General features: G+C 42.3%; 1 protein-coding gene and 1 long non-coding RNA gene across 7 annotated transcripts in view; both read left to right on the top strand.

Annotated features, from left to right (window-relative positions):
* SPOCK1 (SPARC (osteonectin), cwcv and kazal like domains proteoglycan 1) overlaps positions 1 to 26209 on the top strand; it is a 515462-nt gene that overhangs the window by 255049 nt on the left and 234204 nt on the right.
* Positions 6067 to 25736, top strand: LOC144341550 (uncharacterized). The gene is made up of 3 exons (XR_013418559.1): positions 6067 to 6123; positions 21197 to 21569; positions 25514 to 25736. It is a non-coding gene; the product is annotated as an uncharacterized LOC144341550 (long non-coding RNA).

Here is a 26209-nt window from a genome sequence, read left to right as displayed (position 1 = left end):
TTAGCATAAAGGAACAAGTGGTTTCAAGGACTGCAGTGTGTTCATGTATTGAGTGCAAATTTCAGCCAGTAGTGAAAATAGGGTTTGTCTCTTTGGGGAGGCATATTATGGAAAATAATTTGTTAACACTTCATTAGTGCTAATAAGACCTACTGATAACAGTCATTAGTTAATTGAAGTAATTGTTTAGTTTAATATAAGTAGCTTGGGTTTACATATATTAGTTCATTTTAATTCTCTCTACAGCCCTGCGAGGAATTGATTTCAACTCATAGAAGAGAAAGCTTATTTTGAAGAGGTGAACCAGTCTTGCCCAAGATCACACAGCTGTAAAGGGAGAATCACACTTTAAAGCTAGATCTCCTTCATCCCAGTGTCCATATTCTCAACTACCGTGATGTATTGCTTTCAAAATAAATTTGAGTTTTTGTAGGTAATTTGAGGTTACAAAAACCTGTTTCCTGAAGCAGTGCCTTCAAGTGTAACCCCCAGACCAGCAGCATCTGCATCCCCTGAAACCTTGTTAGATTCCCACAACCCAACCAGATCTACTGCAGCAGGAACTCAGGGAATGAGGGCCAACAATCTGTGTTTTAATAAGCCCTGCAGGTGATCCTCACATACCCTAAAGCTCAAGAACCAGTGCCTTAGAGACTACATCCTCTTCTTCCCTTCTGCTGTCTGAATTGTAGGAGTTATTAACATGTTGACTCTTTGAATAAGGGCAAAATATTCTTTCTTCTTTCCAGAAATAAAGGCTAATTATTTGTTTAACACCATACATCTTGTTCACAAAAGGGAGTATTTGCTGAGCTTAGCTCCCTGTGAAACTTGTGAGAATTAAACGTTCCTGTGAGTAATGTCACTAAAGCATCATTTACTCAGAGCCTCAGTCCAGGCAGAGGTCTTAAACAAACTGATTAGACTTCATTTTAGGAGTGAAAGCAGTTCACAGATGTGTACATTTTCCATGTATGGCCTGTCTGTGGAATGTTCCTTCCTGGGACTAAGTAGATGGGGGGCTCTGAGGGGAGGGCCTAGCACCCTTAGTCCTCTGCCTCCCAGAGAGGCACACACTGCCACTGTTCAATTCACTGAATGAGGTAATGCTGGGAGTGGGAGCTCATGCTGGGCTGCCCGCTTGACCTCATCTGCACACAGTGCCACCAAATGGAGGAAATAACGATAATTCACTTAACCTGAAAGGCAATTAATGATTTCCATGCAATTGCCAGTTACTTGCCCTTCCCTTCTGGTGCAGAATTCATTCCATTGGCATCGCTGATTTATAAAAGGCAGACTGCTAGCAAGCTAATTGGGTGAAGTCATTATAGAGGGCAGTGTGGCTGTGAGCTGGAGCAGTGCTAAAGTGGTTTTCGATAACATGCCTCTCATCCCTGCATTGGTCCTCACCCCAGAGTAATTAGATCTGAATGGTGTTGGTTGGGGGCTGTGAGGGTGCTACGGGATTACCAGTGACCAAGTATAGTTTGCTGAAATGAGCTCTTCATTATATTAAGGTATCTTGTCCAGTTCAGGAAACTCCCAGCCTGACGTATTTCTATGCTCAGTAGATGTTTTCCTGCTGTGCATCTATGTGTGTGACCAGTGGGGAATCGATAAGGGAAAGGAACCAGTTTTTAGGGTCTGCAGCGTGTGTATTTGTATGAGCTGATTCTAAACGATTCCCTCCCCAATCCAGGTCAGATATGACCACAGCCCCAGTCTGCATCTCTGTGCCTCAGGACCTAAGGGCTGGAGACTAGGTTTGGTAGAACTCAAAGAAGCCTGGGCAAGCATACTCTTATGTACATCTATGCACAGCCTGCGTCTAACATTTGTGGGGCCTACAGGGAGAATTTAAGCAGAGGCTCACATACCTCCTGTCTAAATAACTAAATTATAAATCAGGCTAACCCACTGTTAAACAGTAACATGTGTTCTTTCCTTCTTCCTTGGCAAGTTAACCATGATAATGCTTGGGGTGTGGCTGCATGAAAAGAGCTCCCGTTCGCTGACCACCATTGGCTTCATCCTACTCCATGAAGGGCCTGGTGTGCATGCTGGCAGGCAGCCAGCAACGTGCTGATCGTAACCCCCTCCTCACTGCAAACCACTGCCCTGTGGCCTCTCCTGGGCCTAGAGGGCCCTCACTGGCAGCTCAGGCCACCTCAAAAGGATAGACCTGGAGGATAGGCCAGATAGCCGTGGAAGGTGGCTCAGGGCCATTTGGCCAGAAAATTCTGGGATCTCAGGGACCAAGGACATGGGCTGGAAAGGCAAAGCATGAGCTCTGGCTGGACTTTTTTTCTAAGCCCTACAGAATCCCCACCACCCTGGGAGGGACACAGTCAGATGAGGCACAGAGTGGAGGCTCTTCCTGCCTGTGTCTGAGCATGATGATGGACTTGCGAAATGTTAGCATAGTTTCATTTCTCCGTACTCCTAGTGGTCATAGCTGTACTACTCTTATGTATAAACACACACACTTTGTAGTTCTCACTTGTCTGTCATACTGTGGCACCCACACCCAGATACCTGTTGAAAATCTTCACACAGAGCAGTGTTTTCACACAGACATATGCATCTACCTGTTCACACAAGTATGTATACCCACCAGCACTTCACTTATATTCATGCCTCCAAACGTAGGCATCTTTCTGCCCATACTCATTTCTCTAACATGTAGCCACACTTTATCTGGGCATGTTTTCCTTGTCAGCGCCTGTGATCATTGGTATTACCAGGAGTCAGGTTGAAACTAGTGGTTGAAATAAGGCGTGAAGGTTTTGGGTGCAGTTATTTTACAGAGGTTCTACTTAATGGCTCATGAGTGGGTAATGAATACCAGCCACATTGCTTTTCCTGATGACCATAAGGTAATCTGAACATAATACCCATTTACCCTGTCTCTCTAGGTGACACACTCCCTCTCAAGGTTTACACTTGCCATCCAACGGGTCAGAGGACTTGGCCATGGCTCCCTGGCCTGGATATTTTAGGAGCAGTATTTAGCATTCCTTATAACATCCTACATCAAAAAACCCATGCAGGAAAGACTAAGTGATGCTAGATCTTCCTGGGAGCTTCAGCTCCCACTTTGCCAGTGATTCAGCCCCAAATGTCTGGTGCCCAGGTCATTGCCCACTAGAAGGAGCAGGCACAAAGCATGTACTTGGTTTGGTCATTTTGGTAGCAGTACTGTCTCTGAGATGAAATAATATGTGCTCAGTGAGGCACTTCCAGGTCAGCAATATTTAGGCAAAAACGCTTTAATGTCAGTGTTGTAAGATGTTCATCTCTCTGATGAGCGGTTTTTGTTGGAAGAATGTTTGGTATTTAGTAATTGTCAAACCTAAGAAACACATTAGTACATCACTAATTAATTAAACTCCAGACTTCGATCAGTTGGTGAACCTGGTGTTTTTCAGGCTGCCTCTCTGTAAATCCATGATTTCCCCTTTCCCTACTCTTCTTTGGGGGCAAGTCACTAACCCCAGCCCAGCCTCAAGGGGAGGAGGGTAGGAATTAAGGTCTGTTTCCTGTAGGGACCAGCATCTACATATATTATTTAGAATTGTATTGAAAGAAATCTTTCACTCACCCTAACTTTTAAAAAGATATAATGGGATTTGATGTGATTTATGGCCTGGACAAGATGGTATAGACTTGTTTCTTTCTGCTCTTCTCTGTTAAATATGATGATAAACGCTGGAAATAGCACAAGAGGCAACCAAAAGATAATGATGAAAGTGGCAAGAGGAAGGTGAGATGGTTTGGGAGTCCAGTGCTGGACAGGCAATGCAGCAGCAGGGCATCTTTGTACTCCCCTTGCCCAGCAGGAGAAGGTGGCCCAGGCATGGTGTTTCCTGACCCACCACCCAGCAGAAGAAAGCAGCCCCAGCAGGGTAAGAGGCTGAACCCAGCACCTGGGTAAGAGGCTAAGGGAAATACTGGCCTCCCTGCTGGGCCTGAGAATCCTACTGAGAGAGACCACAGTGTCTGGGGGCCATCAGCAGAACAGGCCCCACAATGAGTGGCCTGGTATGGGAAGCCTCTTTATCCCTGTGAGCCCAAGACTCCTTTTCCCTACCCAGAGACACTGGGCAGCTGGGGACACTGGCAGAGGACACTCAGGATGTCTTCTCATCCTCATGGGCCTCAGACTGTCCTTTCCAGCCAGATGACACCAGATGGCCTAGTCGGAGGAAACCCTTTGCCTTGAAGAATGAGGCAAGAATGTCTGCTCTCACCACTCTTATTCATCATAGTACTGGAAATTGTGGTCACTGCAGTAAGGCAAGAAAACAAAAAAGGCACCAGAAGAAATAAAGCTGCGCCTATTGGCAGATGACATGGTTGTGTAGTAAATCCCAAGGAATTTTTTTAAATAGGAAATAAATCCTCCTAGAATCAGTAAGTGAGATCAGCAAAGTCACAGGATACAAGATCAATAACAAAAAAGAAAAAAAAGTGAATATGCTCATACTAACAATGAATATGTGAAAATTGAAGTTAATATCATTTATAATTACTCCAAAGAAAAAGAAATATTTAGATGCACACTTACGACAATCCCCAGGTCATGGACTAGTAGTGGTCCATGGTCTATTAGGAACTGGACTACACAGCAGGGGGTGAGCAGCAGGTGAGCAAGCAAAGCTTTATCTGTATTTACAGTCGCTCCCCATTGCTTGCATTACCACCTGAGCTCCACCTCCTGTCAGATCAGCAGCAGCATTAGATTCTCATAGGAGGTTGAACACTGTTGTGAATTGCACATGTGAGGGATCTAGGTTGTGTGCTCCTTATGAGGATCTAATGCCTGATGATCTGTCACTGTCTCCCGTCACCCCCAGATGGAACCATCTAGATTCAGGAAAGTAAGCTCAGGGCTCCCACTGATTCTACATTATGGTGAGTTGTATAATTGTTTCATACATATGTAATAATAGAAATAAAGTATACAATAAATATAATGTACTTGAATCATCCTGAAACCATCCCTGCCTGTCCCTCCCCTGGTCCCTGGAAAAACTGTCTCCAATGAAACCAGTCCCTGGTGCCAAACAGGTTGAGGACTGCTGATATTTAGGATCGGTATTCTGAATATTATCAAACACTGATGCAGGTCTAGAACGGTGTCCAAGTGGGCAAATATGATGAGCAGGACTGGGATCTGCCACAGTATGTTCCATGTAGCCTAAGACAAAGATCTTCCCTCCATCCATGATAGTGCAGAATAACGCATCTATTTCAATTGACAAATACAAATTGTGTTATACTTACAGTAAAAAAAACACTGATGATAGAAATCAAAGAAGACCTGAATGAATAGAAAGACGTATGTTGTTTATGGATTTGGAGACTTAACATGGTAAAGATGTTCATTTTCTTCAAATTGATATACAGGTTCAATGAAATTCCTATCAAAATTGCAGCAAGGTTTTTTGTAAACACGGATAAGGTTATTCTGAAAATTTATATGGAAAGGCACAGACCCTAGAATAGCTAAAGCGATTTTGACAAAGAAGAATAAAGTAGGAGGAATCACTCTACCTGATTTTAGGCTTACTATATAGCTACAGTAATCAAGACAGTGTGGTACTGGCAGGGGGATAGACACATGGATTCGTGGAACAGAATAGATAACCCAGAAATAGAGCCAGGTAAATATGCTCAAGGCTTTTTGACAAAGGTGCCATTCAAGGGAGAAAAGACAGCCTTTCAAATAAGTGGTGCTGGAGCAGCTGGACATTCATAGGCAAAGAAACGAATCTGGACTGAAGCCTCATCCATAGACAGAAATTCACTCAAAATGCATCATGAACTTAAATGTAAAATTTAAAACTATACAACTTTTAGGAAAAAAACATTAAAAATCTTCAGGATTTAGGGCTAGACAAAGAATTCAGACTTGACACCAAAAACCTGATTCATAAAAGGCAAGTTTGGTAAACTGGACTTATTAAAAAATTTAAAAAAAAAACTTGTGCTGGGTGAAAAACTCTGTTAAGTTAAAAGACAAACTATACTGGAAAATATTTGCAAATCACATATCTTACAGAGGGCGAATGTTGAGAATACGTAAAGAACTCTTAAAACTCAAGAGTGAAGAAACAAGCCAATTTGAGATAAGTAAAAGACATGAAGAGACATTCACCAAGGAGAATATACAGATGGCATATAAGAACATGAAATGATGTTCACCATCATCAGGGAAATGCAAGTTAAAGTATAACAATGGTATACCACTAGACACCTATCAGAATGGCTAAAGTGAAAAATAGTGGCAACACCCAGTGCTGGCAAGGTTGTGGAGAAACTGAATCACTCATACGTACCTGGTGGGAATGTAAAGTGACACAGTCACTGTGGAATGCTAGTACCATAGAGTATAGCAATTGCACTCTTGGGCATTTATCCCAGAGAAATGAAAACGTATATTCATGTAAGAACCTGCACATGAATGTTTATAGCAGCTTCGTTTATAATAGCTACAATCTGGAATCAGGCCAGAGGTCCTTCAGTGAGTGAGTGGCTAAACCAACTATAGCATATCCAAACCATGGAATAGTACTTTGCAATAGTAAAGGAATGCACTGCTGATACATGCAACATCCTGGGTGAATCTCCAGGAAATTTTGCTGAGTGAAAAGTCAGTCCCCAAAATGTTATAGACTGTGTAGTTATATAATATTTTTGAAATGCCCACATTTTAGAAATGGAGAAAAGATTGGTAGTTGCCAGGGGTTAGGGATAGTAGGGGATCAAGGGGGCAGGGTCAGCAGGAAGGTGGGTATGTTATAAAAGGATGACACTAGCCAGGTGCAGTGGCTCACGCCTTAATCCCAGCACTTTGGGAGGCTGAGACAGGTCTTGATCACCTGAGGACAGGAGTTTGAGACCAGCCTGGCCAAGATGGTGACACCCTGTCTCTACTGAAAATACAAAAATTAGCTGGTTGTGGTGGTGCATGCCTGTAATCTCAGCTACTCAGGAGGCTGAAGCAGGAGAATCACCTGAACCTGGGAAGGTGGAGGTTACAGTGAGCCGAGATCACATCATTGTACTCCATCCTGGGGGACAAGAGTGAGACTCCATCTCCAAAAAAAAAAAAAAAAAAAAAAAAGAGTGACACCAGGGATCCTTGTGCTGATGGAACTGTTTTGTATTTGACCATGGTAGTGGATACAGGAAGATATACATGTGATGGAATTATGTGGAACTAGGCATACATACACACACATACGCAAATAGTGTGAGTACAGTTGAGAAAATCTGAATAAGATTGAATTTTTTCCACCAATATCCTGATTGTGATATTGTACTTAGTTTTACAAGAAGTCACTTTCTGAGTAGGTTGGGTAAAGGAAAATGGGATGTCTCTGAATTATTTCTTACAACTGCATATGAATCCATAATGATCTCAATAAAAAATTCAGTAAAAATATGATGTGATCAGGCTTACTATATTTTGAAAGTATTAAAAATGATCAAACTGGTCCTACTATAATATTTTCAGAAAAGAATATAGAAAAGGACTAAACAATGTGACATCTGAAATTCCTATCCCCAAAGTTGGTAGATACATAGGAAATAATTTAATACATATCAGCTTAATTCTGATGTTATATATTTTTTAAAATGAAGTTTTACTTTTCTTCTTAAAGAAGTAGTAAAGATTCATTGTGTTTAAAATTTCCAAATAAGCACAAAGAATAAAATAAACATTACCTATGAGTATTTGCTTTTTAATAGACAGCCCAGGCTGTGGTGTTTTGTTTTGCTCTCACTTGTTCCTTCTGTCATTCATTTTGCAGGAAGCTGACGGCACGATTTTTCTTTCCAAGGAGAATCCTCAAGTCCTTGGGTGTGAATGTCTTTGACTTGCTGGGTCTGTCTTTCTGCAGGGATGCTATTGGTTTGAGACAAGGCTCTTGCACAAAGTTTAAGAAGTTAGCTACCCAAGAGACTATAACCAAACATGCATCTTATGTGCGCTCAGTGGCTCTGAGTTGATATTAGGTGGTTGCCAATAGATGTTTGCATATAAAGAAAGATGGAGAGAGCTTAGTTTCCAGAATATCCAATCTTGTCTCTGACTAGCCCCTTTTGTTAAGAGTGGAGCATGGGCGAGTCTTGCATTGCCTTTCCTTCAGAGGTCAAAGGCTGCCTTCATTGTCTACTACTCTACAGCAGGGGTCCCCTACCCATGGGCTGCACAGCAGTAGGTGAGCAGCCGGGCGAGTGAGCCTTACTGCCTGAGCTCTGCCTCCTGTCAGATCAGCTGCGGCATTAGATTCTCATAGGAGTACGAACCCTATTGTGAGCTGTACATGTGAGGGACCTAGGTTGTGCACTCCTTATGAGAATCTAATGCCTGATGATCTGAGGTGGAACGGTTTCATCCTGAAACCATCTCTGTGCACCCCTTTTCCCCTACCCCACCTCCTGGTCTGTGGAAAAATTTGCTTCCACGAAACCAGTCCCTGGTGCCAAAAAGGCTGGGGACTGCACTCTACAGCACAGTGACAAGGCTGCTCTTAGCTTAATACATCTCTCATCTGAGCCCCCTGTTATGGACATCTGTTGTTTGGTCTGACCAGACCTTAGCTATCCACCTTTCTAGCAGATGTGCCTCTCCTCTTGCCTAATCTTGTGATTCAAGTGAGAGTGTCATCTTCCCATAGAGTCTGTCTCCTGATCAAAAGGCGTGACTGGGGGCCTGAGAGCTACCAGAGGTGTCTCTAGGACCTGGTACTGGGTTAGCCCCTGGTACCAGTCATCCTTGAGACCAGCCCTGCTTTTAGCTCTTTGTTTTGATGAGCTAGGGAGGTGTGTTCCTTGGCTGAGCTAGTTCACATTGAGTTTGCTTCACATGCATTCACATGTCCCAATTCACACTTTCGCCAGGATCAACATACATTATTTTCTTTTCTTCTCCCCTTTATCTTACTGTTCTTAACTATAAATGGAAAGGCAAAAATCAGTTCATCATTTGATTCTGTCTGTAAGTTTCCTGCTGTATCCCAGACAAGGTGGGTTTAAGATTCCCATTGTATGTCTAGTGGGGATGATGCTTTTCCAGGAACAGCTCCAGTCTGACCACAAATTCCCCCAATCAGAATTTAAGAAGGCCTGGCGTGGGCAGCCCTAGTTGCTCCCAGCACCTGTATTTGCAGTGCGTGAGCTCATCTGGTTACTGAAAGCCACCCAGGGTAAGTTCTAACAAGTTCATGAATCAAGACCAATGCGGGATTGCAGAAGTATATTTAGATTGTTCCTAAATTCTGACATGCTCCAAGGTAAATTCATTATTTGGGTAAGAGCTACTATGTAGTAATTAAACTGAAAATATTATATTTGTACATGCTTTCTGCCCCTCAGCAAAACATATTTAAAATGTTCTTGGGGGTGATTTTTAAAATTTTGCAATTTTGTACTGCAATTCCACCTAAGTAACATTCAAGCAATATTTTGAGAAGATGATTAGGTTTTTTTTTCTTTCTTTCTTTCTTTTTTTTTGTTTGTTTTGAGGCAGATTCTGTGTCACCGAGGCTGGAGTGCAGTGGCCGGATCTCTGCTCACTGCAACCTTTGCCTCCTGGGTTCAAATGATTCTCATGCCTCAGCCTCCCAAGTAACTGGGACTATAGGCACACACCACCACACCCAGCTAAATTTTTTGTATTTTTAGTAGAGATGGAGTTTCACCATGTTGGCCAGACTGGTCTCAAATTCCTGGCCTCAAGTGATCCACCCACTTCAGCCTCCCAAAGTGCTGGCATTACAGGCATGAGCCACTGCATCTGGCTGATGATTAGTTTTTTAAGTCTCATATTGGGTGGGTCTTGGAAAGAAGTCCTTTTGTGATTCACTTCTGTGTTCAGTCTGAAGTCTCACTTGGTTGGTTAAGGCTTACCCTGTGGCTTGGGAGCCATCTTTACAAACTGTGTACAGTGACAGCCTCCTTGGTCATTCATGTTGGCTGAAGCCCTCTCTGCAGTTGTACCAACCATGTATCATGTATGAGTACTGGGGCTTCAGTCATTCAGGGATGCTCAAGTCAACTGGCATTGGTCAGAAAGCCATGTATTCCTGTTTACAGATAATTGAAGAGGAGAAAATGCAAAGAAAAAGAAACAGGTTTTGTTTGCTCATCATTGCATATTTGGGCTCATTCGCTTTATTAAAGAAAAGGTATTTACACTTTTTCTGCATTGGATATGGATGAGGAAATGTCCAGATCACAGAGTTTTGTGGTTCTTCTTCATAGATGTATCTGTCTCACATGAGGCCCCAAGGAATAGGACAAGAAAGATTCAGAGGAGGGAAGGGTCTAAGAGGCACAAGCTTATGGCACAAATCTGCTTTGGTGGTCTGTAGGCGGAGTTACTGGCACTGTTGGCTGTTCCCTTTGTTCCTATGATAACTTGCCCTCATCTTTGTTTGCAAAGCCCCAGGGTCTGATCTGAAGCTATGACCTTTCTTCGAAGAGAATTATTGAATATGCGTTATTCCCTGTGTTTCCTTACTGTATAGACTTTGCTGTGTAATAAGCTTTGTTCTTTTCACCAGAGTAGAAGGCTTTTAGGCTCCTTTGCAATTCTCAATGCCTGGTAGTGAGTTGGGCAAGAGATGCCAAATTCTCAAAGACTCATCTGTTTCGAGCATACCAGAGCCAGAGGATTATCAGGATTTCATGACCCTCTGATCATGATGTGCTTTAAATCCTAATTCGGTGACCAGTTCAGCTCATGCTTTCAAATTTCTTTTTCGTAAGCAGCAAAATCTACTTTTCTTCCAAATGAACTCTCACCTAAAACATAGTACATAAAATGGATTAAGGTACAGTTTCTAAGACTGGCCTACCCCTTGCTTTCTACAATAGATGTTGAGGCACTTCCTTGCAACCTCAGGATTTCGGGGTCCATGCTTTGAGGAGTATTGCCGTTGCACTGCCTTAAAACTGAGGGAAAAGTACTGTAGTTCACAAAAGACAGAAAGGTCCTGGAGTAGGGTCTTCTGATTCCCTGCGTGCTTTGAACTTCATTTCTTGCAGCTTCTCTGGAGCCCCTGTTTTGTCCCCTAGTCACAAACCTTGTTAGAAATCATTAGTCAAAATTCCTCATTTTGCAGATGGATAACAGAGGGAGTTGAAAGAGGGAGTTGTCAGAGCTAGCTATCCATGCATTCATTTATAAATATTTGTTGAGCACCTGTTATATCATGTCTTTTATTAGGTACTTTATTAGATATGGCTCTTGGCCTCACAAAGCTTATAATCTGAATACGAATAATTATCAGCAACATGATTGCTGTAACATGTGAGGTATAAGATACTACAGGGCACACAGTAGTTATACTTAAACTGAATGAAGGACAGGTAGAAAATAAACATCTAGAGAAAGCAGGGGAGGGCCATCTTCCAGGCAGAGGGAACAACCTGTGCAAAGGCCCAGAGATGGGCAAGTCTTGAGCCTGGGGGTAGGGGTTCCCTAGGGTGTAGAGAGTGAGACCAGAGGCGATTGGAAGCTGTGAAAATGAGAGTCTGATCATATGGGGTTCATCAGCCATGTTGAGGGGTTTGGACTTAACCCTGAAGGAAGTAGGGGGTGGTTTGAAGTGGGTAAAGCACAGTGGAAGATGAGGTGGCCTCTGGGGGCTTCCATGGCATTAAAGACCCAGCCTGCATGCATGGCACTTTGCAATCTAGCATCACTTACTGAGAATAAATGTGGATGCCTTTGCAGCATGATGCTTCAGCCCTCGGGGCAAGGAGATCAAGCCACAACGTGTGTGGTAAACAGATTAATTTGGTCAATAGTTTAATTCTGGCAGCAGCTGAATGACATTATAAAGAATGCAGTGGCATTTCTACTGGAAATGTCTGCCATCATTTTCTTCATGACATGAGGAAATAAAGGCTTCCCAACTCCAGAATAAATTAGCATGAAAGATGCCCATCAATCTCCCTGTGAAGAATCATTGTGCTGCAGAATTGCTTTAACACAGAGGAGGAAGAGATGATAATTGAGCAGGAGGGTGTGCAGTTCACTGATAGTCTTGTTTCAAAAACCCCACCTCTTTTCAGGGTTTAGGTTGGGTATGGATGTCCCTGTTAGGTTGTGGCCTTGCGTCAGCCCAACAGTCCAAGATCCAGGAGCCTGGTAAGGCTGGCTCCAAGTGGAAAGAAGGCTGCCTGCACCAGGAGACTTCGCTGAGGTGAGACCTCCTAGTGTCCTCGGGGGCTGGACTCCTGGTTCTGAGCATCTCACAAGCTTTTGTTTCCACATATTCCTTTCTCAGTTCTTGAAGTTGGCTTCTCTTTCTCCTTTCTTTAGCACAGTGGTCCTCAAAATGTGATTCCTGTACCAACAGTATTAGACATGTCAATTTTGCGGCTCCACCTCAGACATGCTGAATCAGCACCTCTGATGACAGAGTCAGAAACCTGTGTTTTCACAAGCCTTCCAGGTGATTCTAAAGGATGCTCAAGTGAAGAACCACTGCTACATCAAATGTGTATGTTGAGGCATTGTGTGGCGTGCCCTAGCATTTGAGAGTGCGGAAGGTCTAAGTTAGTGTTTGAGTATGGGTGAACATGTTGGATCCATTTAGGGAAGGTTCTGTGTGGGGAAATAGTTGTAGGTAACACCTGAGTAGGGGTTGAGTGAAACTTGAAAGTTCTTTAATACCCATTAGTACTTAATGAAGACATTGATGACAATAGCTAACAATTTTGTGTGTGTACTGTGTGACAGTTACTTTACCAAGCTTTGTAAACATTATCCTATTTTATTTCTGCAGAAACCTCTACGAGGTAGTTGCATTTACTGTCTCCATTTCATAATGACTAAAAGTGAGGCTCAGAGCAGTTAATTCGTTCAAGATCATCCAACCAGAAAATGGTAGAGATGGAACCTGAGCCCAGGTCTGCACTTGGCCATTGAAGTCTAACTCTTGTCATGCTCTGCTCTTGTACTGGCTTTTCTGGGGATGGCCCATTTCAGGAGCACCTGGGTTTCCTATGTGTGGCTCTTGGGCTGGCTTGGTGGATATTTCAATATATAGTCCTGCAAAGGGATTGAGCATGAAGGGCTTTCATGCTCTCGGGGAGAACGGTGCTTAATCTTCTCTCCAAGAGTAACTTTAGAAGCATAAACAGGAACCAAGAAAATGAAGTGAGCTATTTTACACTTGAAATGTACCGCAAGTGAATGACTGCCTATTAAATTGGGCTGGACCTGTGCTTCCAGCCCCCTGTGATTGAAGCCATTAAAACATAGACCTGGAGTGCGGGAGGAAGCCTGGCTAATTGTCTTCCCAGGTCATTGTAGCAGCCTGTGAGAAGGACAAGGCTCCCATGCTGCCTGCGGGTCTCCCTGGGGATTTTCTTCTTGTTATTAAACAGTTAGAAGTAACAATTTTTTTTTAACTGGGAAGAGGAATCTGGCAGAGGCTTAGACACCTTCATGAAGCCATGTGTATGAGGTTTCCGTTTTATTAAGTTTAATAGAGTTAGCTTCTGAATTTCAGCTTGCTACTTTCAGGTTGATCGGTGATGCTTTTTCAAGTTCCTACCTGGTTGTGAAATCTGCATGTAGGTAGGTACTTTGGGAATCAGGTATGAACTGGCATTTTGATTTCACAGCAGTTTCCTTTCCCAGCTAACATTCTTTAAGGATTTCTGTTTGGCTGTTTTCTCCTTATGGACCCCAACTTTGGAGTCTGTACCTTGAAAGCATGTCACTTACTCCAAGGAAGAACCTGGCTAAATGTAAATTAAGTCACAACGTATGTGTATATCCTGCCTACATGGCAAGCAATCCTCTGTCTGTTGAGTGTCTTACCATTTTCCAGATTTATATTGGAGACATCCAGTGACGGACTGTATTTCCCTATGATTTCTCCTTCCTAATAAGCTTGTAGACAAGTTCCAATAATATATTAAGCTGAGAGCTTTTCTTGTTAATTTCCCTGTAGAAAAGTTGTGGCAAAGCCACAGGGAGGCTGAACTTAACAAACAGTGCTGAGCTATGCTGTTATTCTTTGCAAGGAATCAGCCTCTCCCTTGGAGAGTAAGTTTGTTTAGCGTCTTTTATAATGTTAGAGTGTTGCAGGAAGTTGGAATCTCCATGGCATCATTAGTTAGGAGAAAAACACCTCAGAAGTCAACTTCATGAAATGACTCTTAACCATTCTCTTATTATTTAGTAGGTGCGTGCACTAAAGTGATTCCCACTTTTTCCGATTTAACTTTTTCATAAACTTTATTTTGTGCGTTATGAACTGATGCCCACAAATGACCCTTTTGTTCACTAGCTTATATTTTTTTCAGATGTTCCTGAGTAGACAGGGACCCTGGCAGGGCATGTCAGCTAACAGTTCATGTTTTTGGCAAGATCATTACCTTTGCTTGTACAAACTTACATGTTTAAGCAAGTTTTTGAACTTTTAGAATTTGTTTTTGCTCATTATTTTATCAACATGTGATCAAATGAGAATAATTTCATCTCACTGTTGAAAATATGTGTTGAAACCTGGGTCTCATAAATGTGGAGATAACATTGGGAGTCATTAAGCATGCCCCAAATGGCGAATCATTAGTCTCAAATGGATGGACCCTGGAATTAAGACAGCCAACTACGTATTCAATTGTGAGGAAAGAGGAAAATAAAGGGCACAAATGAAATGCTGAAAATGTGTCATCAAAGATGATATTTCAAAAGCTGAGTTATTAGGCATTTCATGCTGTTTTAATACGTAGGGAACAGACAGGGAACAGACAATCCCCCATAGATAGACCTGTTGTTTCATTGTCATGCTTTTTACTTTACTTTTTTTTTTTTTTTTTTTGCATGTTATAGCACATTATGTACAGGCTGCCTTGGGTTATAGGGGCTACCCCTTGAATTTGTCATCAGAAGTTCATTTTTCTCACATCATGATTGTGAGAAAAGTGACAAATTAATTGATGGAAATGGTGGTCTGTTCCTGTTTCCATCCTCAGTCTCTTCCTGCCCAGTTGTTATCTCCTTTCCCTGCTTTATTTTTGCCATAGCATGGACACTTGCTGTTTATCATCTGTATGCCACCGGTAGACTCTTAGCTCCATACAAGTAGGGAGTTTTGTCATTCTAGATCAGCGTGTCTCAACAGTTGTTTTCATTATCACTACCCTAAGAAGACTTTAGATTTTTTTTTTCCTAATTGCCTCTCCCCTTTCTGAAATTTAAAGCCATTAATATGCCATGTATCTGTTTAGATGTTATTTGTATATCTATGCCTTATATGTAAAAAGAAGTGTAAGATTTTGTTTTCATCCCTCAAAAACCAGTTTTCACTCCCTTGAGGGACAGTGTGGCCCCCTTTGAGAAAGTACATTCTAGACCTAGTATCAGGAGTACATGGAGCACAGTAGGTGCTCAATGAATTTGTGTTGAATTAATTTGACTTACCCAGGATGTCTGTCTTCATGAAAATGGTTAAACCCACACATAAATGATGTGCTTGCAGTTTTCAAGCATCTATTTTTAGAACTTCATTGTCTTTTTTTTTTCTTTTTTCAGTAGAGGCCAAACAAATGTTGACTAACCACTTGACAGATATGTGAAGGGGGTCTCCCTCTTACAGTTGTATTAAATCCGTGCTCTTCTTTTAAGAGTCGGTGATTATCCAGGAGAGATAATGCTTTAATTGAGGGTCTTATTTAAATCTATAGATAATTATCCCTGATGATTTATGTATACACAGAAAGCCAATGCACAAATTTACTAAATGTTCCTATTAGCTACTAGTGTTAGCCTTTGTTCCCACTTAAGATCTGATACTGAACCTGAACTGTTTGGTGACGGAGCCCCTGACAGTATTTTGCTTGGCCCCAGTAATGGCCCTACCCAAAGAGAGGTTCCCCCCACCTACTCTGAAGTAGGGGTGGGAATCAAATAGAAGCACTTAAACAGATATTCTTAGTATGCTCTGGATTTGCCCAGGCAGCCTGCGTGTTTTTAGATCCCTTGATACTCTGGAGCTACTTTGTCCTCTCTCCTGATGGCCTGTGTATGTGACATGATAAAAGCCAGAGTTTTTAGTACCTTAAATAAAACAAGAAAACTCAAGGCTTCATGCTGTCCTGTGTGATGGGAGTATTAATAAAAGCATGACAATTGGTGTGTTAAAGAAGCCAGACACCAGGAAGACCTTTTCAGATGGAGTCTGATCAAGGCTTTCTCATCAGACAGAAACAAACCCAATGCCTGAGCCTTGTGGAGGGTGGGTGCTGCTTCCCTGAGATGCCGTGGGCAGAATAACTGGTTGTATACATTCCCAGAAGGAGAAGTATTCATTCATCATTTTCATCATTGCCTTGTTTCTCCATAGAAATATTTCAGATGTTAATTTTCTTGGAAGAGAAGATTGACATTCACACTTACTTTTATTTCAACAATTAAAGAAAAATAATGAATATTCATGCCAAGAAAATGAATTTAGTTACAGTCTAAACAGATATCATAATGAATGGTTCTGATAGTTGTATCCTCATGGCTGTAATAATACAGTTAAGTTCCTAAAATTGGAATCTATTGTCATCTCAGTCATTGACTGAAACTGAAAATATCTCATCGAAGATGTATAAAAGTGTTGGTTATTAGGAATTTCATGCTGTTGTCAACACCTGGAGATGAGGCAACCTTCCTTATAACATATATATTTGTTGAAGTTTTTATTTGCTTTGTTGGTACAGATTCCTTGAAACAAGACCTTTGTGTGTCATATATATTGCCTTGTAATAATTTTCATTTTAGAGGGGTTAGGCATGCTGCATCTTCTAGCGCTTTTTTACAGCTGGATGCACGTGTCAGTTTCTGATATGGGCCTGGACTTTTATAACATGAAGCCATGTGATTTTCTTAGTAACTATAACTCATTGGTCATTTACCTTAGGATGGACAGACATTTAAAAGATGGGATTTTTGGGAGGTGCTGAAATCAGACATTTAAAATGGAAATTTCCAAGGCAACAGGCTATTTAGAGGAAACTTGTGAATCCTTTTAAAATTGGAATGCCTCCCTCATTTATGTTTCTACATAGATATTTGGTTTTTATATTCCAGTTTTTCTCAAAGTGAGACACACCTGTTTAAGCAGATGTATTTCTGCTGGCCATGTTTCTGTGGCTATTGGCTTACTGTGGTGGAGTGTTAAATGAGTGATTCTAAGAATAATTGCAAAGATGCTTTGAAAACATGGATATAAAGTCAAACATCTTAATAAAAGTTGGGGGACTTTTTCACTAGACTTTCTTTTGAATGTTAACATTTTCTGCTCTGGAACTGTGTGTGTGCCCGAGAGAGGCTGAGGATTCAATATGGAGACTAGCAAACTTCACTTATTCACTCTCTTACCTACCTATTTGCTGACATATCCTCTTAGTGACCATTTGCTCAGTGCCTGCCAAGCAGTGATTCCTCTCTAAGGTGAAACAGATGACTGTAACTCAGTCATTGCCCTTCGTGTCCTCGCCGTTTAGAGAAGCCCAACAATTACACTAGAGGGCAGTGGAGTTCACAGTGGTTACTCAGACCTGGGTGATGTTGGCCAAATTATTACATACTATGTGATGTGGTTTGTTCCTCTGTAAAGTGGGGTTAAAATACAAACAACCTCACAGGGCTTCTTGAGGATTAAGTAATCTAAATCCATGTAAAGTACAGTGCCTTGCATGTGATAATACTTAGAAAATGATGATCCATTCATGGCTTCACAGCCAGTGCTATAGAGAGTGACTCAAAACGCATCCTGGGGGGCACTGCCAGTCAGGGCGACTCAAGTAAAAGGATTGGTTATGTGCATGCCCCCCAAAATGAGAGAAGGTCTTTCTCTTTTTCCACAGATTTAATTGAAACAGTGCTTTTGGAAATGAGGAGTTGTCAATATGGGATGTGAAGGACATGATTTTGAGGTCGTTTGGTTTTGTTCTGCACTGCTCTGTCTCTGTGATCTCCGTCTTCCTTCCTCTCAAACATGGGTTCTTGCTGCTCTATCTAGAAACACCACCCTCCTGGGTCAGGAGGTGCAACTGACCCCACTAGATGGAGGGCATGGTGTCTAGATACCCTGGGCTATCCTTTCAGAATCTGCTTCTGGGGCAGATGGAGTACTGGGTGGGTTGCCCAGGGCTTAGAGTCTAGACCAAGAGAATCCTGAAGGCCATGGCTCTAGACAGGTTCACATTTTCTAATTACTTCTTCAGGACCTGCTCACTCTAAGGAGGCAAAGCAGCTCTAAAAGACACCATGGAGGCTCTATAACATCATCATGTCTCTCCAGGAAAAATGGTCACCTAGGTTATCTTCAGTGAAGTAGACTAGGGGCCCAGCCAGGGCCAAGACCTCAGTTTCCTAAGCACTCAACACAGCCTGGACAGGCATACGTTCAATGAATACTTTGATCACGATGAGCTCTAGAACACTGGGCAAAGGCATTGTGCCATTTATTGCTTCTCCACACATCTGTGTGTTTTCTGGCAATAAGGTATACTTTCTCATGAAATTTGACCTGGAGTTTTGTTTGGTGGTATTTTGAGCTGCTATTCATTTGGAGGAAAAAACCCATGATTCTTAATTGCTATAATTTTACCTTCATGAATTCAGAAATGTGAGTCCTGGAATAGTGAATCCCCTTTTAGAAAGAAACGTATTTGCAGCAATGCCAATTCCTGGCTCATTAGGCCCGTTTTAGCGGCAGAGATGTCTGGCTTTCCCTGGGGCAGACCCTGCTAAGTGTTGGGACACTCTTACATTTTCCAACCCCTCTGCCTCCACTGAATTCCACCTCTCACAAGGAAGAGTTAACATTTAATGAAAGGTCCCTTTTACACCCACTGCCAGAATCCTGATTACTTACCACTCTGCAAATACTTTTAGATGAGTGATTTTTGTCATCTTAGCATCATTAATTCAGGTTCACACAAAGAACACAGTATATTTGTGTAAACAGGCCACTGGACAAATTAAGAGGGTGATGCTAGCATTTCCTGTGTGCAGACTTGGCAGCCGTCGTCTATTTGGAGAGATTCCAGGTGAGATCCTAGGGAAGAGAGATTTGTATAAAACAGGTTTCTTCTCATATGCCTCCTTAAGGTTCCCCCTTGCAGGGCTTACAATAAAAGAATGCCTTGGTGGGGACCCTGCATTTTGTCTGTCCCACTTCGGCCTGCTTGGAGCCAGCCTGGGCATTGTATTTTTCCTTGTTGATTATTTTCTTTCATATCACCATGCCGCCTCTGCCCAGGCATCTGGCAGCTAGTTACCTTTGGTGGTATTGTCTGGTATGGTGGTCTGATGAGAAGGAGCTCCTCCTTGGGCAGGTTTGGGACCACCTGTGCTTGTTGTACACCTTACATGTAGGGGAAGAACCTGACTGGCTACTATAGGACTCAATTCTGGCAAGTCGCTTCTGCTGTGTCTCAGGAATGAGACCAGTGGCTCATTTGTTTGATGTAGCTGAGTCATACAACTTGTCAATTTTCCCAGCAAAGCTTGAATAAAATCTAGTCTTTCCAGAAGGATTAAATAAGTGGCATCGTTGTTCTTTTGCTTAATTCACAAGTTTTCTGGGATTCCAACTTCAAATATTTGTTACCTTGAAACAAAGTTAATTTCTCAGCTTTACAAATTGTTCACTTCAATCAGAACAAAGCAGGAATGCTGTTTTACAATGGCCATTAATTGGATAACTTGTAATGTCCAAGACCCACGTGTTAGGGCTGGATTTATAACAGTCTCCTCTGGCACCTGATAATGTGGTCATCTTTGGTATATCTTATATTATTTCTCTCTGGTCAGTTAGAAAAGGCACTGTCCTTTGCATAGGGAGATCTTACCATCAACCCATTAGACTGAAAGTCAAGAGACCAAGATTCTAGTTCCAACCCTGTCACTAACAAGCTGTGTTTCCTTAAACAAATTACACCCCTCTGATGGGATTCTATTATCCCAGAGATGAAGATCAAGGATCGAGCTTCATCTTGAACTCTGATTAGTTAGAAATGGATTAGTGGTCACAAGTCAATGGGGAAGAATTCTGTAATCGATTAGCCATGTCTGCCTTAGGGGAGGAAAGGGTGAGTGCTGGCAATCTTGAGCTGGGTCTTGCCAAATCTCCTTCACCTTCTGACCATCTATACCTATGTAGTAATATAGATGGATGAGGTTGGGTAAGTAAGATAGTGCAGTATAATGGATAGGAGTAGGGTTGGAGCCACACAGCCTGATTTCTATTCCAGCTTATCACTTATTAACTGTGATACCTTGGATATATTGCTTAGGTTCTCAGAGCTATAATTTCGTCATCAGTAAAAGGAGAATGTTACATCTTACCACAAAAGATTGCTATGACTGAGTCAGGCGTTTTAAGTACTTTGCATAGTAGATGATCAGTAAAAATGTTATCAAGCTGTTCTTACTAATATAAGAAGTACAGTGAATACTTCCTTCTGTAACAGTGGCTGACTTTGCCAAGCAGTTTTTTACTTCAAACCACAGTGTGGTACCGACATTTGGATGTGGATGGCAACCTCTAAGCAGCCCAGAGGCATATTATGTCCCATCCCTGAAGAGGAAATCCCATGTTTAGAATCAGAGCATTTGAGCTGGAAGCAATCGCAGAGTCCATGTTTTACAGATCAGAAACAGAGGCTGTGGTGGGGAAGGCTCTAGTCCAGTGTCCCTGGGTGGAGGCAAGGCAAAGTGGGGCCTGTTCTCAGACTCTGGCACATTATTGAGCTCTGTCTCTTTCCCCTCGGCTTAGTGCTGCCCAGCCCAGGGGCCTCTGCAAGGAGAGGAGTTGCTGCTGGATGAGATGGTGCTCTCTCAGTGCTTCTACAACCATGGGCTCTGGGGAGTGATTTAGATAGAGGTAAAATGCTGCTTTGTCACTAGGAGCATGTTTATTTATTCATTATGTTTGAAAAGAGACTCCAGTACAGAAAAGAAATTCTTCAGTCAACTGAGTTTTGTTGTCTTTGTTGGTTTATCTTGATTCCTTGTGGCTTCTCATGGACCTCCCTGTCTTGTTCTCTGTTCCCAGTGTCAAGTCTGAGGTCTCTACTCCCTTCTCTTGACCTAGGCCTTCAGAAAATTGCCTCCTAACCCACCTCCTGCCTCTGGGATCCTCTCCTTGTCCTCAAGCCTCCTAATGCCTGCCTTATGCCTGTTTTAAAGCATGACTTTTGCCCACTTCTTTCCATTGTGATTTCCTAGTTATCCTGAAAGTCAGCCAAAAGATCACCTCTTTTACGCCTTTCCCAGTGATAGTTTCACCACACACCCCCCGAACTCTGATTCCTCCAGGTAGAGTTGGGTGGTGTTTTATTCTCCCCTGCTCTCATTCTCTCATTTCATACTTGCTTATTTTACTAACATACTGCATGAGCCTTTCTTTTTTTTTTTCCCCCTGACAAAGTCTCCTTCTTTCGCCCAGGCTAGAGTGCAGTGGTATGATTTGGCTTACTGCAGTCTCTGCCTCCCGGGTTCGAACGATTCCCCCACCTCAGACTCCTGAGTATCTGGGACTACAGGCATGCACCACCATACCTGGCTAATTTTTATATTTTCAGTAGAGATGGGGTTTTACCATGTTGGCCAGGCTGGTCTCGAACTTGTGACCTCAAGTGATCCACCCGCCTTGGCCTCCCAAAGTGCTGGGACTAGAGGCACGAGCCACTGCTCCTGGCCTTATTGCATGATCCTTGAAAGAAATATTGCTATGTTATACAATTTTTATTTGCTATCACTAGCATAATAGCTGCCCTGGGTGAGTATTTTATAAATGTTTGGATGTTGAGCCGTAACAACTGTTTGTTGCATGCTTTCTATGGGCCCAGTGCTCTGCAGGGCCATATACAAGCATCTCATTTGATTATCTTGAGACCCCTGCTTAAGATAGCCTTCACCTGCTGAATATGTCGCCCATTCTGTCTGAGTCCCTCCTGTCATTTAGGGTCTACCTCAGTGCCCCCTTTCCCTGCCATGCCATGGATTGCCTGGTCATCCTCACTCACTCCAGAACTCATGTCATAGGGAGCATTACATGATGAGCCATCCTTTCATTGTACATTTGGTAAGCCCCCTGCATCATTTGCTGTATAAAAGAGGGGCCAGGCTTTGACTTTGAACCTGGATGGAACCGTAATTCTGCCACAGTTTGACCTTGGGCCAGCCACTAATCTCTTTAAACCCTAGTTTCTTTATCTCTAGAATAGGTAGTTACATGGTCCTAAGAACTTTAGCATAGAATCTGAGGATTAACCTCTGAAATGAACCCTTATGCATCAGATCAAAAATGTGCAGTTATCCTAAAGATACCTTGTGGTTCCTGAACCTACAAAAATTGGCAAACTCAGAGCTTTACCAAAACTTTCTACCACAAACTGCTCACGGTAGGGGAACATGAACCCTATTGCTGGGAGGTTTGGGGTATGGCCTGAAGCAATCTTTCATAAACCTTAAATTTCTTTGAAGTCTTAGGTTTCATCTTAAAAACTCATACACATTTTGAATTCTACTTCTTAACATATCTGTGTTTATTTTGGTATGAAAAATGTGTAAAATTATCATCCAGTAAAATTTACATTCCAGGAAGGTGCTGTCATCACAGCTGTTCTAATTCTCACTGAAGACGAGACATTTTAGTGCCGTGGCTTTTCCTCTTGTCCCTCAAAGCTTAGTTGATGTAAGTCTTCTCTAGGTGGGAGGGCAGAATCTGACGATAAGGACCCGGCAGAGCACAGTTCTTCCTTTCCTGGTCTGAAGGCCAGACCTGTGTAGAGGGTGATTTCACCAAGTGGGTGAGGCTGCCTAGAAGACATTTTACCTCATTGCCCGGGTGCAAACCAGATTCTTAACATTAATTTGGAAGGAATATACCTGTTTTCTATAGAGGTAAAAAACATCCTTCTCATATTTCTTAGATGTGAAAACCTACAGAAAGTTTGGTTCTTGGCACATAGTAAGCGTTCAGAAATATTGTTTTCTCCAATTGAAATTATAGACCCTGCCACCTACCCACCCACACTAGCCAATATTTATCCAGTATCTTTTGTGGGCAATACTTTATCTTTCATTTATTGAGTCACAGTGTGTGTGTGTGCTTAGGACATGGTATGCCTTTGGTCTGCACCTAATTAAGGAGTAAATATTAACTTTTCCCTTGTAATGGTTACATTGAGCTTTTGTTTAAAAAAATTGGGGGTAGGATTTGTGAATTAAAAAATTTGCATAGGAGTGGAATATTTCTACAACAAACTGATCATGATGTAATATACTCTAAATTCTGCCTCATGTCATCTCTACTCATTCAGGTACTTTCTTTAAAATTCAGCTCAAATATAGTTTCCTGACCACATGAGGCCCCACTATCTCTTGCTCATTCCCCCTTATCTCTTCTCATTTGTATCCTGACACTGGCACATGGGATGTGAGGTATTGTTTCTGTTTATCTTTTCATGCCTGTGTCTTATTATTTATCCCAATTGGTTTGAAGGTATAGACCACAGCTACTAATACATGCTTATTCAATCAGTCATCTGACATCGTTGTTGTTGTTGAGTGATTGCAATGTGCCACAAGTCTGCTTGGCTGTAGAGAAATACTGGTGAAGCAGATAAACATGATCCTTTCTTTCTAAATGAATGATGGAGCCACATGCTTCTGCAAGGGCGGATTCAGCCCTGTAGAAGTGGCATCACTTTCTGGTGTTGGGATGTTTTTTTATTGTGCCTCGGCAATGGTACTCTCGGGAGGTGGGCTGTGTATTTGATTCAGACAAACTTGGGTTTCAATTCTGGCTGCACCACTTGCCAACTCTGTGACTTTGGCCAACATATATCTCTCCTCCAAGCTTCAGTTTTTTTCATTTGCAAAATAGAAATTAAAATAATCTCTTTTTTATAGGTTGGGGAGGTAAGTTGAGATAGTACAATGTCTAGTTCATAGCAATAAGTAACAGTAATTTTGTTAACTATTTACTGTCATTTGGAAATATTTTCACTCTTATGTGTTTGGTCCTAGACTAGGTATTATGCTAAATATTAAGGAATATTATAATGACAAAGGTCATTGCACTTGAGTTTTGGTTGCAGTTTTCTTTGGTCTAAGTTTCCTAGTGTTGGTATAAATTAAATGCAGACATGAACAGATGCACATTGGTTTTGTTGTTGTTGTTGGCAGAACTTCTGTTGACACTGTTCTTGCTTCAAGAACACAATGAATTAAAATGATGAGACCAGGGCAAGATTTGGTTCCAGGGCCTTGCTGTATACAACAGCAACCCCAGATGGCAGGAAGGTCATTATCAACACAGTAATAACCATTCTCCCAGGTGTGTGCGTGCTGCGCCATTCTATTGGAGTCTCACTCAGACTCCAAGAAGGAAGTATTGTTCCTCTATTTCACAGATGGGAAACTAGAGGCTCATTAAGATACTGAATTAGTTTGGAGCATGTGGTCATTGAGTGGTGAAGACAGGACTGGAACCAGGTCTCCAGATTCCTAATCTAGTGCTCTTGTGAGCATGGTGGTTAGAGACAGACCTTGGCCTTGTCACCCACTTGTGTAATGTGACTTGAGTTTGTTTCTTCTTCTGTAAAATGAGGATAACAATGGCACTTACTCGAGGGAGGTTTGATAGCACAAAAAGGGAATATAATTGCTCTGCACAGAGCTTGGCTCATCAAGTCTAAAAATATGAATTCTGAATAGTGTTGTTGTCAGTATAGTCAGTGTGCAGAATCTATGAGACTCTCTGGGTGTGAGGTCTGTTTCTGCACTTACTTGTTATGTGACCTCGGGTTAGTTGCTTATCCTCTCTAAGCCTCAGATTCCTCATGAGTAAATGGGGATAGCTGTAATGAACACGTGCTCAGTAAATAGCAAGTGCTCAGTAAAGGGTAGTTATCACTACGATAGTGCTGGGGTGGATGATTTCACTTGATTTCTCCACTCTTTTTCCCCTCATCAAGAATGAAACCCATGACTTTGCCCCAGATTATCACCATTTATGGTCTCCAGCTGCTGCAGTGGCCTTTCTCCTTCCTGAAAGGATCCACAGTGATTTGCATAGGCCTCTGCAGTGCATTGAAACCAAGACTCATTGCCTTGACCTCCCCTAGACCTGGCTGAGCACCTACCCCCTGGTCAGCAGCAGCTTGAGTCTGGGAGGTCAGAGGCTGAGCTTGGGGTTGTGTTTACCCCACTCTCCCCACATTTCTATTTCAACAGACTGTGCAGCATCTTTGTCCAGCCAACCACTTGAGGTTGTTATCCACGTGCAAGAAGTGAGCCTTTTGCTGGGCGCAGTGGCTCACGGCTGTAATCCCAGCACTTTGGGAGGCCGAGGTGGACGGATCACGAGGTCAAGAGATCAAGACCATCCTGGCTATCACGGTGAAACCCCGTCTCTACTAAAAAGACAAAAAATTAGCCGGGTGTGGTGGTGGGTGCCTGTAGTCCCAGCTACTCATGAGGCTGAGGGAGGAGAATGGCGTGAACCCGGGAGGCGGAGGTTGCAGCGAGCCAAGATAGCGCCACTGCACTCCAGCCTGGGTAACAGAGTGAGACTCTGTCTCAAAAAAAAAAAACCAAAACAAAACAAAAAAAGAAGTGAGCCTCTGACACTGTCTACTGCAAGGAAGCTCAGCTTCAGGGTGAAGCAATCTGGCAACACACAAAATACAAATTGAGGAAATTCTGGAAATGCAGTTTGAAAGGACTAAGGCTCCTTGCCTTTGGTGCAGGGCATCTAGGTCAGTCATGGAGTGAAAAAGTAACCATAGGGCTTTTCACCTGACCAAGATAAGATTGTTAATCAGGCACTATGCAGGCAAATCAGGCCAAGGTTGGTGCACAATTCCTGCTGTCTGTTTCTGTCCAGCAGAATCCACAGTGGCTGCCCCATAGTATATGTTCAGCTTATATTTGTTGAATGAATAAAATTAATCCTGAAAGAATTATGCTTTAAAGGGATTCTAAGAAATTGCACCATCATTCATGTATTAGTTACAATATATTGTATACTTATTATGTGCCAGGCACTGGGCGAAACACTTTCTGATTGTCCCTGATTTTTAGTCTGAAACATTAAAAAAAAACAAAAAACTTTTTTCTCTCTCACACACTCAGCACACTCAATACAGAATACTTCAC

Source organism: Macaca mulatta, chromosome 6 (genome assembly GCF_049350105.2).
Source record: "Macaca mulatta isolate MMU2019108-1 chromosome 6, T2T-MMU8v2.0, whole genome shotgun sequence".
NCBI lineage: Eukaryota > Metazoa > Chordata > Mammalia > Primates > Cercopithecidae > Macaca > Macaca mulatta.
This window is presented reverse-complemented; position numbering and strand designations above follow the sequence as displayed.